We start from the raw sequence: 10,033 nt of genomic DNA on the forward strand, positions 1-10,033 counted from the left end.
TTATATGGTATATTTAAATCAACAAAATATATATTACACATACATACAGTCTTAGTTCTTAAATAAATATGTTTTCACTGTTTTAACTATGCACCCAGACTCGGGTACGTATTACGGGTAAGGCAGTACTTTGTGTTGTACCCAAGACTTAAATATTTGTCATCATATGACAAAGGCACTGTTCATGTTTATCTTTATATACTTGCTTCTAGAGTACACAGCAAAATACTGAGTGTAAATTTAACCCACATTTGAGTATTTACTGAGTGTGAAAACTGAACTTTAAGGTTTTTTGCACTCAAAGAGTAAACTCACTTCAGTAAATGAATACGTATTGAAGTTGTTATGCATTATCTGATGTGCACACTACTTTCTCCAGTGCGTTTTATGTAAGTTCTCTCCCAGTTATGCCTGTAAGCTAGATGCAATGTGAGGACATTCATTGTATGTTTGATTGTACTTACATGGGACATTTTGATGATTATATAAGCATTCTATATCGTTACAGAAATATTTATCCTGATAGACTGAGTATTTTATATTTGTACATTATGAACCTGTTTAACGCAATTCACAAAATATTATATATTTTGCTTTTCTTGTTAGCATATATTGCACAATTTTTAGACTATATCTATATCTATATTTTGCTTTGACAGCAGGACTGATTCAATTTTAATAACCTAACATTTTGTACAGAAGTCACAAAATTAGTTGCATGATAAAGAATATTATTGCTATAGTAATATAAATATGAGCATATTTTATAAATACTCGCACTTTAACAAACAAAAAGCACTGAAAGTTATGTTGAACATTGTTATATATTGGGTTGTATACTATATCTATCTGGGCATTATATAAGTTGTTGATTTATCTGCGCTTCTGTGCTGTGTATCCAAGAAACTGGTTGTAGCCTAGTAGTAGTTTCGCCATGCTCTCATTGCATGGCAAAACGGGTTTCAAAATCACACTTTTAGCACATAACAAATGCAAACAAAATGAATTCCAGCAATGAATAAAAATAGTTTAAGTACTTATTTGTGGGAATACCAACTGGGCTTGTCGTTGGCTGAAGCCGAGGCCCTAGCACTGGACCGACTCAAATGGTGAAGATTGGTGAAGCTGATTGGTTCTACGCATGGCGTGACATTGGCGTCAACCCCGCCACCGAGCAAGATACCTGATGATTATGACCCTTGGGGTGGTTCTAGCACCACAGAAATCATTTAGGTCACCAATGAGCTTTCAGTAGGCAAAATGGAAGGGGTAAAGTACCAGGACAGATTTGGACTTGGTATCATGCCTGGTAGCCATGCTGTATATTGTATACAATGTATAGTAACCCAAAGTTCAACATTGCTTTCAGCTTTTTTTTGTGGTGGCTAATCTTAATTTAAAGATTTGTATATTGCGCCTTCACAGCATTTTAGCACATATGTAATAGTATATTGCGACTGGCTGGTAGGGTCACTCAGTCAAGTAGCAGCTTTTGTCAGAGTTAGCTAGGGAGCGTTTATGTTTATGCAACTGGATTCTAACAATTCCCGGAAAGGAAGTGCTGTGATTGGCTTGACTAGTAGTCACTTTGATTGGTAGTTGTGCCTTGTGAGACTTTTGCAGGGTTTAGGTAGATTGGATTTATAACAAAATTACTCACTTGGTGCTTGTCAGAATAAGGCCTAATTGTATACCTATATTGGGGTCCTTGTAAGGTCATGTCGCTTGCCAAGAATATCCAATGTTTTTGAGTGGTGCAACCACTCCTATAGACAGCTATGTTTGTCCCTGGGTCCCTGGCTGGGTCTGTCTGAGCACGAAATAGCGTTTGGTTGGTTTTCACAACCAAGTGTCACTGTTGCGCAGCCTAACACACAAACACACATATTAACTGTACATATGATGATTTGGGGTGTTACAGTACAGTACAGTGACAGTACAGTACAGTACAGTACAGTACAGTACAGTACAGTACAGTACAGTACAGTACAGTAGACTAGAGGGACCCCCTGGGGACCCTCACACCGTAACTGCCATTTCTCAACCATTTCGGACACGGGGCGGCTAAACTAGCTAAATTAAACTAACTAGCTAAATTAAAAGAAATCAGGACAACTATTGTTAGCGTAGTTGTAGACTTGTACCAGATAATGTTGAAAAGTATATTCATTCTATTTTATATTCTTAATATTTTATTGTTATATCTTATATTGAAATTGTCTTGGTGGGTGGTAGGATTGTGGATCATATATGGGGATCTCATGCCCATATAGGGGATGTCTATCTCTGGTCCATAGCTCTTAGAGCTATGGGATTGTTCTCTTCCTACGCTCGCATAAATGCAGACCAGCCTCTCGTCTGTAGCGTAAATATAAAGAACGTCTTACCTATACTCACCAATACAAAGGCGGCTTGTGTAATTAGTTCAAGCCTACTTTCCTTAGTGGACGCACTCTGAAAAAGTGCATTTTATACTTGTGGTGGGGGGCTCAGAGTGAGTCCACTAAGGAAAGTACACATTTGTGGTGTGCCCATTATGGTCAGACGTAACAGTGCTCATATGAATTGAGGCGTCTGAAACACATTGAAATTTGGGGTCAGTTTTCAAAATATGTTCTTGATCTATTAAAATATATATATAGGCCCATCCCACATACTTTGGAAACCAGTTATAACCAAGATGATATACAGTATACAGAAGAAATGAAACTGAAACTCATGATATACACTACAGTATATTTGTGAACTTTGGACATCTGTAAGAGTAGCAAAAACTGACTTTTGAAGAAAATAAAATGGCAGAGAATGCGCGTGGCCTAGGTATGGGGGCCAGGGGAAATACATTTTGATTGTACGCTTATGGTTCAAAAGTTAAAGTTGACAAGTGGGCTGTTATAGTGCCACCATGAGGCCAATCGGTGTAATTATTTGATGTGTAGCAGCTGTGACTCTTAGAACATACCTATCAAGTGTGGTAAAGCTACTTCTTATGGTTTGTGAGAAACATACTTTTATACACACTGGTGTATAATTGCACAAGCTTAATGCACTAATAGAGGCGTGCCAAACCTTTTCACATATTAAATAAATGACTTACTTGATCGCCACATGTTAGGTTTGCGATGTTCAGTTCTGAGGTCCCAGTTCTAGCCAGGTTGTTTTTGGCCTGCCTTGTTTCCACTTTCGGGCCCATCTCAATGCTATTTTAGGAATGCAGTTCTATTCAATTTTAAGGACATCTGAGCGGTCTGTGTTTAATTTCAAGCACTGGTGTCAGTTTGTCCTTTTTGTACAGGTCCTCGTATTAGATTAGATATTAGATTACAATACAATAAATAGGTGCACTAATAATAAAGACATATTTTAGAACATTTTGAAAATTACAGCTTTTTAGTGTTATTCTTGAGGGCCTCCAATGCCCAGCTTTGTCTGTGTGAACCCAAACACGATGATTTGATTGACATAGCGATGATCTGATTGGCTGAGCAAAGTACATATTGAGGATAAAAGTTAGGACAGAAAAGTGAAGACGCCAAAAGTGATTGGCCGGAATGACATTTGTGATGATTTGATTGGCTGAGCACGGAATGTGATGTATGATGATGTATGATGATAGGAGCGCCCCTCACTTCACACAAGTGTGATTGTTTTTAGATAATTAATTAGTAGTATGGATGGATTGATTGATTTGAAATCATCCCCTGTAGTGTAACATAACTCAATCAATGCTTTTAAACAAAACACAAATATTTATTGAATGACAATTGTATGTCATCTGGTACATTGAGATATATCAATTACTGTACACTTGAGTGCCTCCAGTTCTTCATAATCCTAATCTCAAATGTGTGACTGTTAATGTTCAGAAAACAGTGATTTTTCAAAACTATTATGGGTGAGTGACATTCTTTCTTTATTTCCCAGAGAAACCTAACAATAACACACACATCAAGCATCAGCATGATATAGCTCCATGAAGTCCTGAGAGTTCATTCAACTCCTATAAAAATGTACCCGTAAATGAACATACCAACATGACCAGCAATACATTTTCTTTTTCTTTCACCAGTTTATATTGTAGCTTAAGTTCAATCTTGTGAAAGTAAAATGTAAATAAAATGCTTCCTTCACTGTTTTGTATTGTGCCCTCTTGTTAACAGCAGAGTGTGCCATTGTTTACCAATAGAAACTGCAAGCTGTAAAGTATGTAATCAGTGCTTGATAGTCGCATCTGGTTCTGCTACACTACTTACCAGTGGCAAAGGGGGCTAACCCCGCAGTTTATCCTGGGCAGTGTCTAAAGCAACGATCAAAGCTGTACAAACCAATTGTCATCATGTTTCTCCAGAGGGAATTTTGAAGTACATTAATGCTCCTTCTTTGGGAAATAATTGTCCCACTCTGTGACTTCATTAGGACTCCTGGTTGTTTCAAAAGATGCCCTCTCTGGAGCCACATTGCTAGCAGACAGCATCCCAAGGGGCCGAATGAATAAAAAAAAGAGAGATTATAATGAGATTGAGTTAGCCATGACCAGGGATTGGGCTTTTCATTATTCCACTCTGGAGAGGGAGAGAGAGAGAGAGAGAGAGAGAGAGAGAGAGAGAGAGAGAGAGAGATGGGGGTGGGCAGGTCTGACATAAAGAATTGTGTTGTCGTAGAACCCACACTCACCATCTGCCATGCAGGTCCAGTAGGAAGGGGCCAGTGCATGCTCACGATTACCATGTATATCAATAGGCTCCTCTCTGGAGATTGCTCCATTAAAACAGCAAGCACACCCTGTAAACCAGAAGAATAAAATAAACCATGCAGAAATAATAACAATTAACAATAAGTTAATTATTGGTCAGTTTCTGTGCCAGTGAAGCATAATACAGCAAGTTATATTGTCTAAACAAAAACTGAACAAAAACGTTTGTGGTGTATTTGCACACCTGTGTGTGTTCCATCCTAAACTCTGCTCCACAAGAAAGCGCTTTGTCTGGTAGTCCTGTCTTTTTCACTCACTGTCTGTATGTGGCAGCATCAGGACCATTGATCATGACCTTTACTTTGGCCGGTTTATTCTGAAGTGCCACAGACTGCCTGTGTGAAAAGAGAGGAAAAAAGAAGTAGAAAAAATCAATAGGTTTCCATTATCTGGTTGGGCAGTGTCACTGGCCTGTCAATGATCCTGTTGCAGTGGTGGTACAAGGGTGCGACACGGGCCCCCACTCAATCGCTGCTGACAAGAGGAAAACATGCTGACAGGCACCAGGAACAAGTTGGAACACAGATTTGCACTTCAAGCAGCCGTCCGAGAAGGTACAGCGCGAGGCCACCACACGGCAAGGGGCAAGCTCAGTGGGAGTGAGGTTTGGGGGGGAGCAGGGGGGTTGTGGATCCTCTGCCAGCCTGCCTCTACCACCATCTGACTGTCTAGCTCTCCACCACAAAAGCTTTTATCCTCCCATCAATTATTTAACTCTGGATACACCAAAGGAAACTCAGGTGCACTGATTGTGGCTGAAGCAAAATTGCCCACTCTCTCTGTCAGTGTCTTCCCTGTCCAGACACTCGTTAGCTGCTCCTGGATAGTGCCATGAATACTATATCCATGTAATATGTGTTAAACATTACAGTAGTGTGAATGGAATTATTCATGAAATTGCCTTCAATTAAATGTTATCCTTCAAGACGAGATTGCTAAACTTTACTGTTGCACAATATCATTTACTTTGTGATATCCATAACATATGGGAAATCATAATTATTTAAACAAATATATATATATATAATATAATCTATTATATTATAATATTATATATATATATATATATATATATATATATATATATATATATATATATATATATATATATATATATATATATAAACTTTTACGTCCAGTCCATTTGACCTCCCCTAATGGCCAGTCAGACATTGGTTATAAGGAAGACATCAACTGTCTCTCAGAAGATCATAAATCAATATATTTTGACAAGGGGGGAAAGTGTTTTGGATCATGCACCACTTTGGCCCCAAAACAGCCTTTCACCTCTTGTCAATTATTGTCTTGTCTTTGGATCAAGTTTTAATGACCACATGTCATTGTTTTTTTTGTTTTTTTTACTGTGCACACTAGCCGAGTCACTTCCAGCTGAATTAAAATAGATTAAATAAAAAGTAATTACGACGTGTGTCTTTGACACCTCATTAAAGCCTTGTATTCCATGAAGGTATAGCCTGCCCTATATCGAAACTGGACAGTTTCAATATGACCCATGCAGGCCACGGCACGGGCCGTCATCTGACATCAAGGTTATTTTATTGGACTATAATACACCAACAGTTTTCGTTTTCAATTACACACTGTTCCGCTTGTGTGGACTCCTCCGTATGTAAGCAATTCAGTGATGATGACTAGGGAATTCAGGTTAATATGTTGACAAGGTTTAACAATACCGGGTCATGTTGCACAACACGCATGAGTGGTTCTGTTCACTCCAGCAGCTGACAGGTCCTAATCATGCGCTGCCCTAAAGGCACTGGGGCAGAGAGGACTTTAATTACTGAATTATAGACTGGTTTTGCCGGCGTCAAATTGAGACATAATTAAAGACAGACTTATTGGGCTATAGAATTGTTCCAGCTAATTGGGCAGAGCAGACAAGTGCGATATGGTGCATGCGTTTACATTTATTTGTAATAATCATCTACTACACAGTAGCCAGGCTAGCTTATATTGGTCGGTCTCTCAAGCCGACAGCTGCATTTCATTTAGCCAGGCAGATAGATTGAATCTAATAACATTATAGGCTTATAAAAAATACCACCAAGCTATATACATATAGGCTATAGCCTAATAGTCTACAAATATAGACCAATTACAGACAATTTGGTTTAGGTATTATGCATATAGCCTATACAAACAACACATTTCGCAATTGTTTAGCCATATATTATGCCTATATATACGTTAGCCTGCAAACCCTGCATGCAGCAGCAAATGTGTCATATAATAGATTTACAAGAACAATAATGCAAAACACAATGTGCTTTATAGTCTTGACATTCACGATTGTGCATGTCGCACCTTTGGAAACATCATTATTTCCTATTAATTAGTCTCAAAACATGCCTTTAGAAATAAAGATAGGTGTGATGGAGAACTGGTCAGCGAGCAGCTGCCCTTCATCCCTCTAGGCACAAGCTGACCTCGTTTTTTTACATCACTGAACTGGAAGCTTGACAGGCATAAAACGAAAGACATTTGATTTGGATGTGGAGAGAAACGCAGAATATGAGCCAGAAATGACGAGTCAGACTCAGACATGATTTCGTGCACTAGATTGTCTGTAGGCCTATAGCCTTCTATCGAAAAAGAAAGAAACAACACGTGTCTGCTTTGGAAAAAGCGTCTTCAGGACAGGTTAGCCTATCCTTCATAAAAAACGGTTTTTTTAGACGTTGACGATGTCTCTGGTTACGGCCTATATGGTGTCCATAATGGCCTATAGCCACACCATTAGTAAAAAGCCTTATTTGGTTCCTCAATTAGCTCATTTGTATTCTAGGGTAGCCCATTCTTCTAAATTGTGGGAGAAAATAGAGTCAAATGAGTCTAAACAGTTATTGGCGCGTGGCATTACCAATTTCTAGTAATTGCAAGTAAAGTAGGCTAAATAGCCCCAGCGCCTGTAGGCCTGTACTGCATAGCCTGTGTATTTTACTGCAATTATCTTATTGGACGGCAGGGGACACTGCTCCTTTCGTTCTGAAAGTCAGCAGTGGAAGCCAACCCGTATAGCAGTAGCCTATGGGGGAACAAATCTATTGCGGTACGTTCACGTTCACTATAATTTGGATACTATTTAAGAGGCTAAAATTCCTATATAGGAGCTTTAAGGTATAGGCATATAACATAAATTATGTTCCTATCCTATATCTAGCTGGCAGATCAATAGAGAGTAACGGTATAGCTTTACGGTCGGCTACATTTCTATGCACTTTCTATGTGCATTAATTTGTGATTGGTCGGTGTGGGCCTGCCGTTGTTATATACTGCTCACAGCTTAAACTGAAGGAATCAGATAGGATAGCGGCCTATAAATCCCTAACAGTTCAAGTTCATGTAAGCCTACATTAGACAGAGTTAAATTTGGCCCGTGTAAGGTTGTTCCCCGCCCTCAAGGGCCACATGTTCCTAGCGCTGCAAATACGGTGCCTTTTAGTTTCAGAGACGCTTTTAAAGTCTATAAGACGCACACTCAGCCCATTATAAAGCTGAATAGCCTACAAGAATGCTCACATTCATGAAAACCAAAATTGTCTGGATGTAGGAAGGCCTATGGCGTTATTTCAACATCATTAGGTTATATCAGTTTATTCAGTTAAGGGCCTATATTCTAGCTAAGCTGTAATAACAAACGTTGTCCTTGTATGATCCTAAGATAAACCATGATGATTCTATGGCAAAATATAGACCTACATCCATTTCTTGTTCAATTTATCCGATAAGCCATTTAGGCTAATTGCAACTCGAGCCAATTCGTGAATTTAAAACTTTCAGGCGACAAGCGAATATAGAGCAAATGTCAAAACATAGAGGAGAATAACTGACAGTTGAAAAGACAGAGCATGTGCAGCTATCTGGCAGACGCACCAGTACAAAGTCACACGTACCTTTGAGAGCACAGTTTGTTTTATTGCTGTTCTCCGGGTTGTATCTCCTGTCGATTTGCTGAAGAAAGGATAAGCGAACATGCCCTGTTTAAGAAACAAACATGCAGATTAGATGAGATCCTGACAGCATATACCTCATGCACACTTCATGTCCCCAAAGCTCATATATCAACAAAAAAAGGGTACAAATCCTCAGCACGGTTGACAACACCAATTCTCATCCTACAATTTACAAATAATGCAAATAATGAGATGGCATCTAGCCTATAAATAGGCCTACAACAAGTAAATAAATAGCTGGCGTTGGGTCATGCGCAAATTAAATGGCCTTTCTGATTTAGGCCTATATAACCAGTTTGAGGAGTCAGTATGTACTATGCTTAAGATTGAAATATGGTCTAAGTTCGGTGTAATAAATTGGTTATGGTCTTTTTAACCCTTATACGGCTGCATAGAAAAGAATAGGCTACATTCCAACCTGACAACTTAAGGCTTGTGTAAAAAGCGACTTCAGGGAGTTGTCACCTGTTATAGGCCTGCATGTCAGCGCAGGCTCATGGTTTCCACTCATTCACTCGCCTCATCTTCCAGCCAGCTGATGCTGTGGTCCTACTCCTAACGGTTACGGTCATAACTGATGCTGTGGTCCTACTACTCCTAACGGTTAGTGGTCCTACTACTCCTACGGGTTACGGTCATAATAAAGCATCCTCGGTAGGTCGACTTTTACTCTTTGTGAAACAGACTATAGGCTATAGTCAAAGAACACACTGCCTGTTTCAGTTTGATGATTAAACACACTAAACACCACCAGATTGATCACATCAGGGATCTCCATCCCTGATGATGTCACGTGATGTCACAATGTCACCATATATGGGGTGCCTGACTAACGAACTGACAGGAAATGCACGTTTTCATAGTAAATGCGGCCTGCGGTCACAATAAAACACTTTAAACTGTAACTTCCCAACCAAAACAACTTCCATAATCTCTCTCTCTCTCTCTCTCCCTCTCTCTCTCTCTCTCTCTCTCTCTCTCTTTCTCTACACACTCTCCAAACAGTTTTGTGTCTGACTTCATTTCTAGCTCTTTTTTCTTTCCACCTCATTATAACACTTTTCTATTTAGCCTATACCCAATTCGCCTAATCGTCCACTTTCAAATTAGAATAGTCTACAGTGATTACTTTAACTGCATGCATCAGTTAAACACTCACATTTCTCACATTTGGCCTGCCGTAGGCCTACTTTCTACAGCTACACAGTCAAATGCTCAGTGTTCATTTATCCTTATAACTCTGGGAGTGTACTTGGTTCCATTTGTACTCTCGAAGTTAAATTAATACTCAAGATTCACTGTGTGC

This window comes from Electrona antarctica (genome assembly GCF_951216825.1).
Source record: "Electrona antarctica genome assembly, chromosome: 7".
NCBI lineage: Eukaryota > Metazoa > Chordata > Actinopteri > Myctophiformes > Myctophidae > Electrona > Electrona antarctica.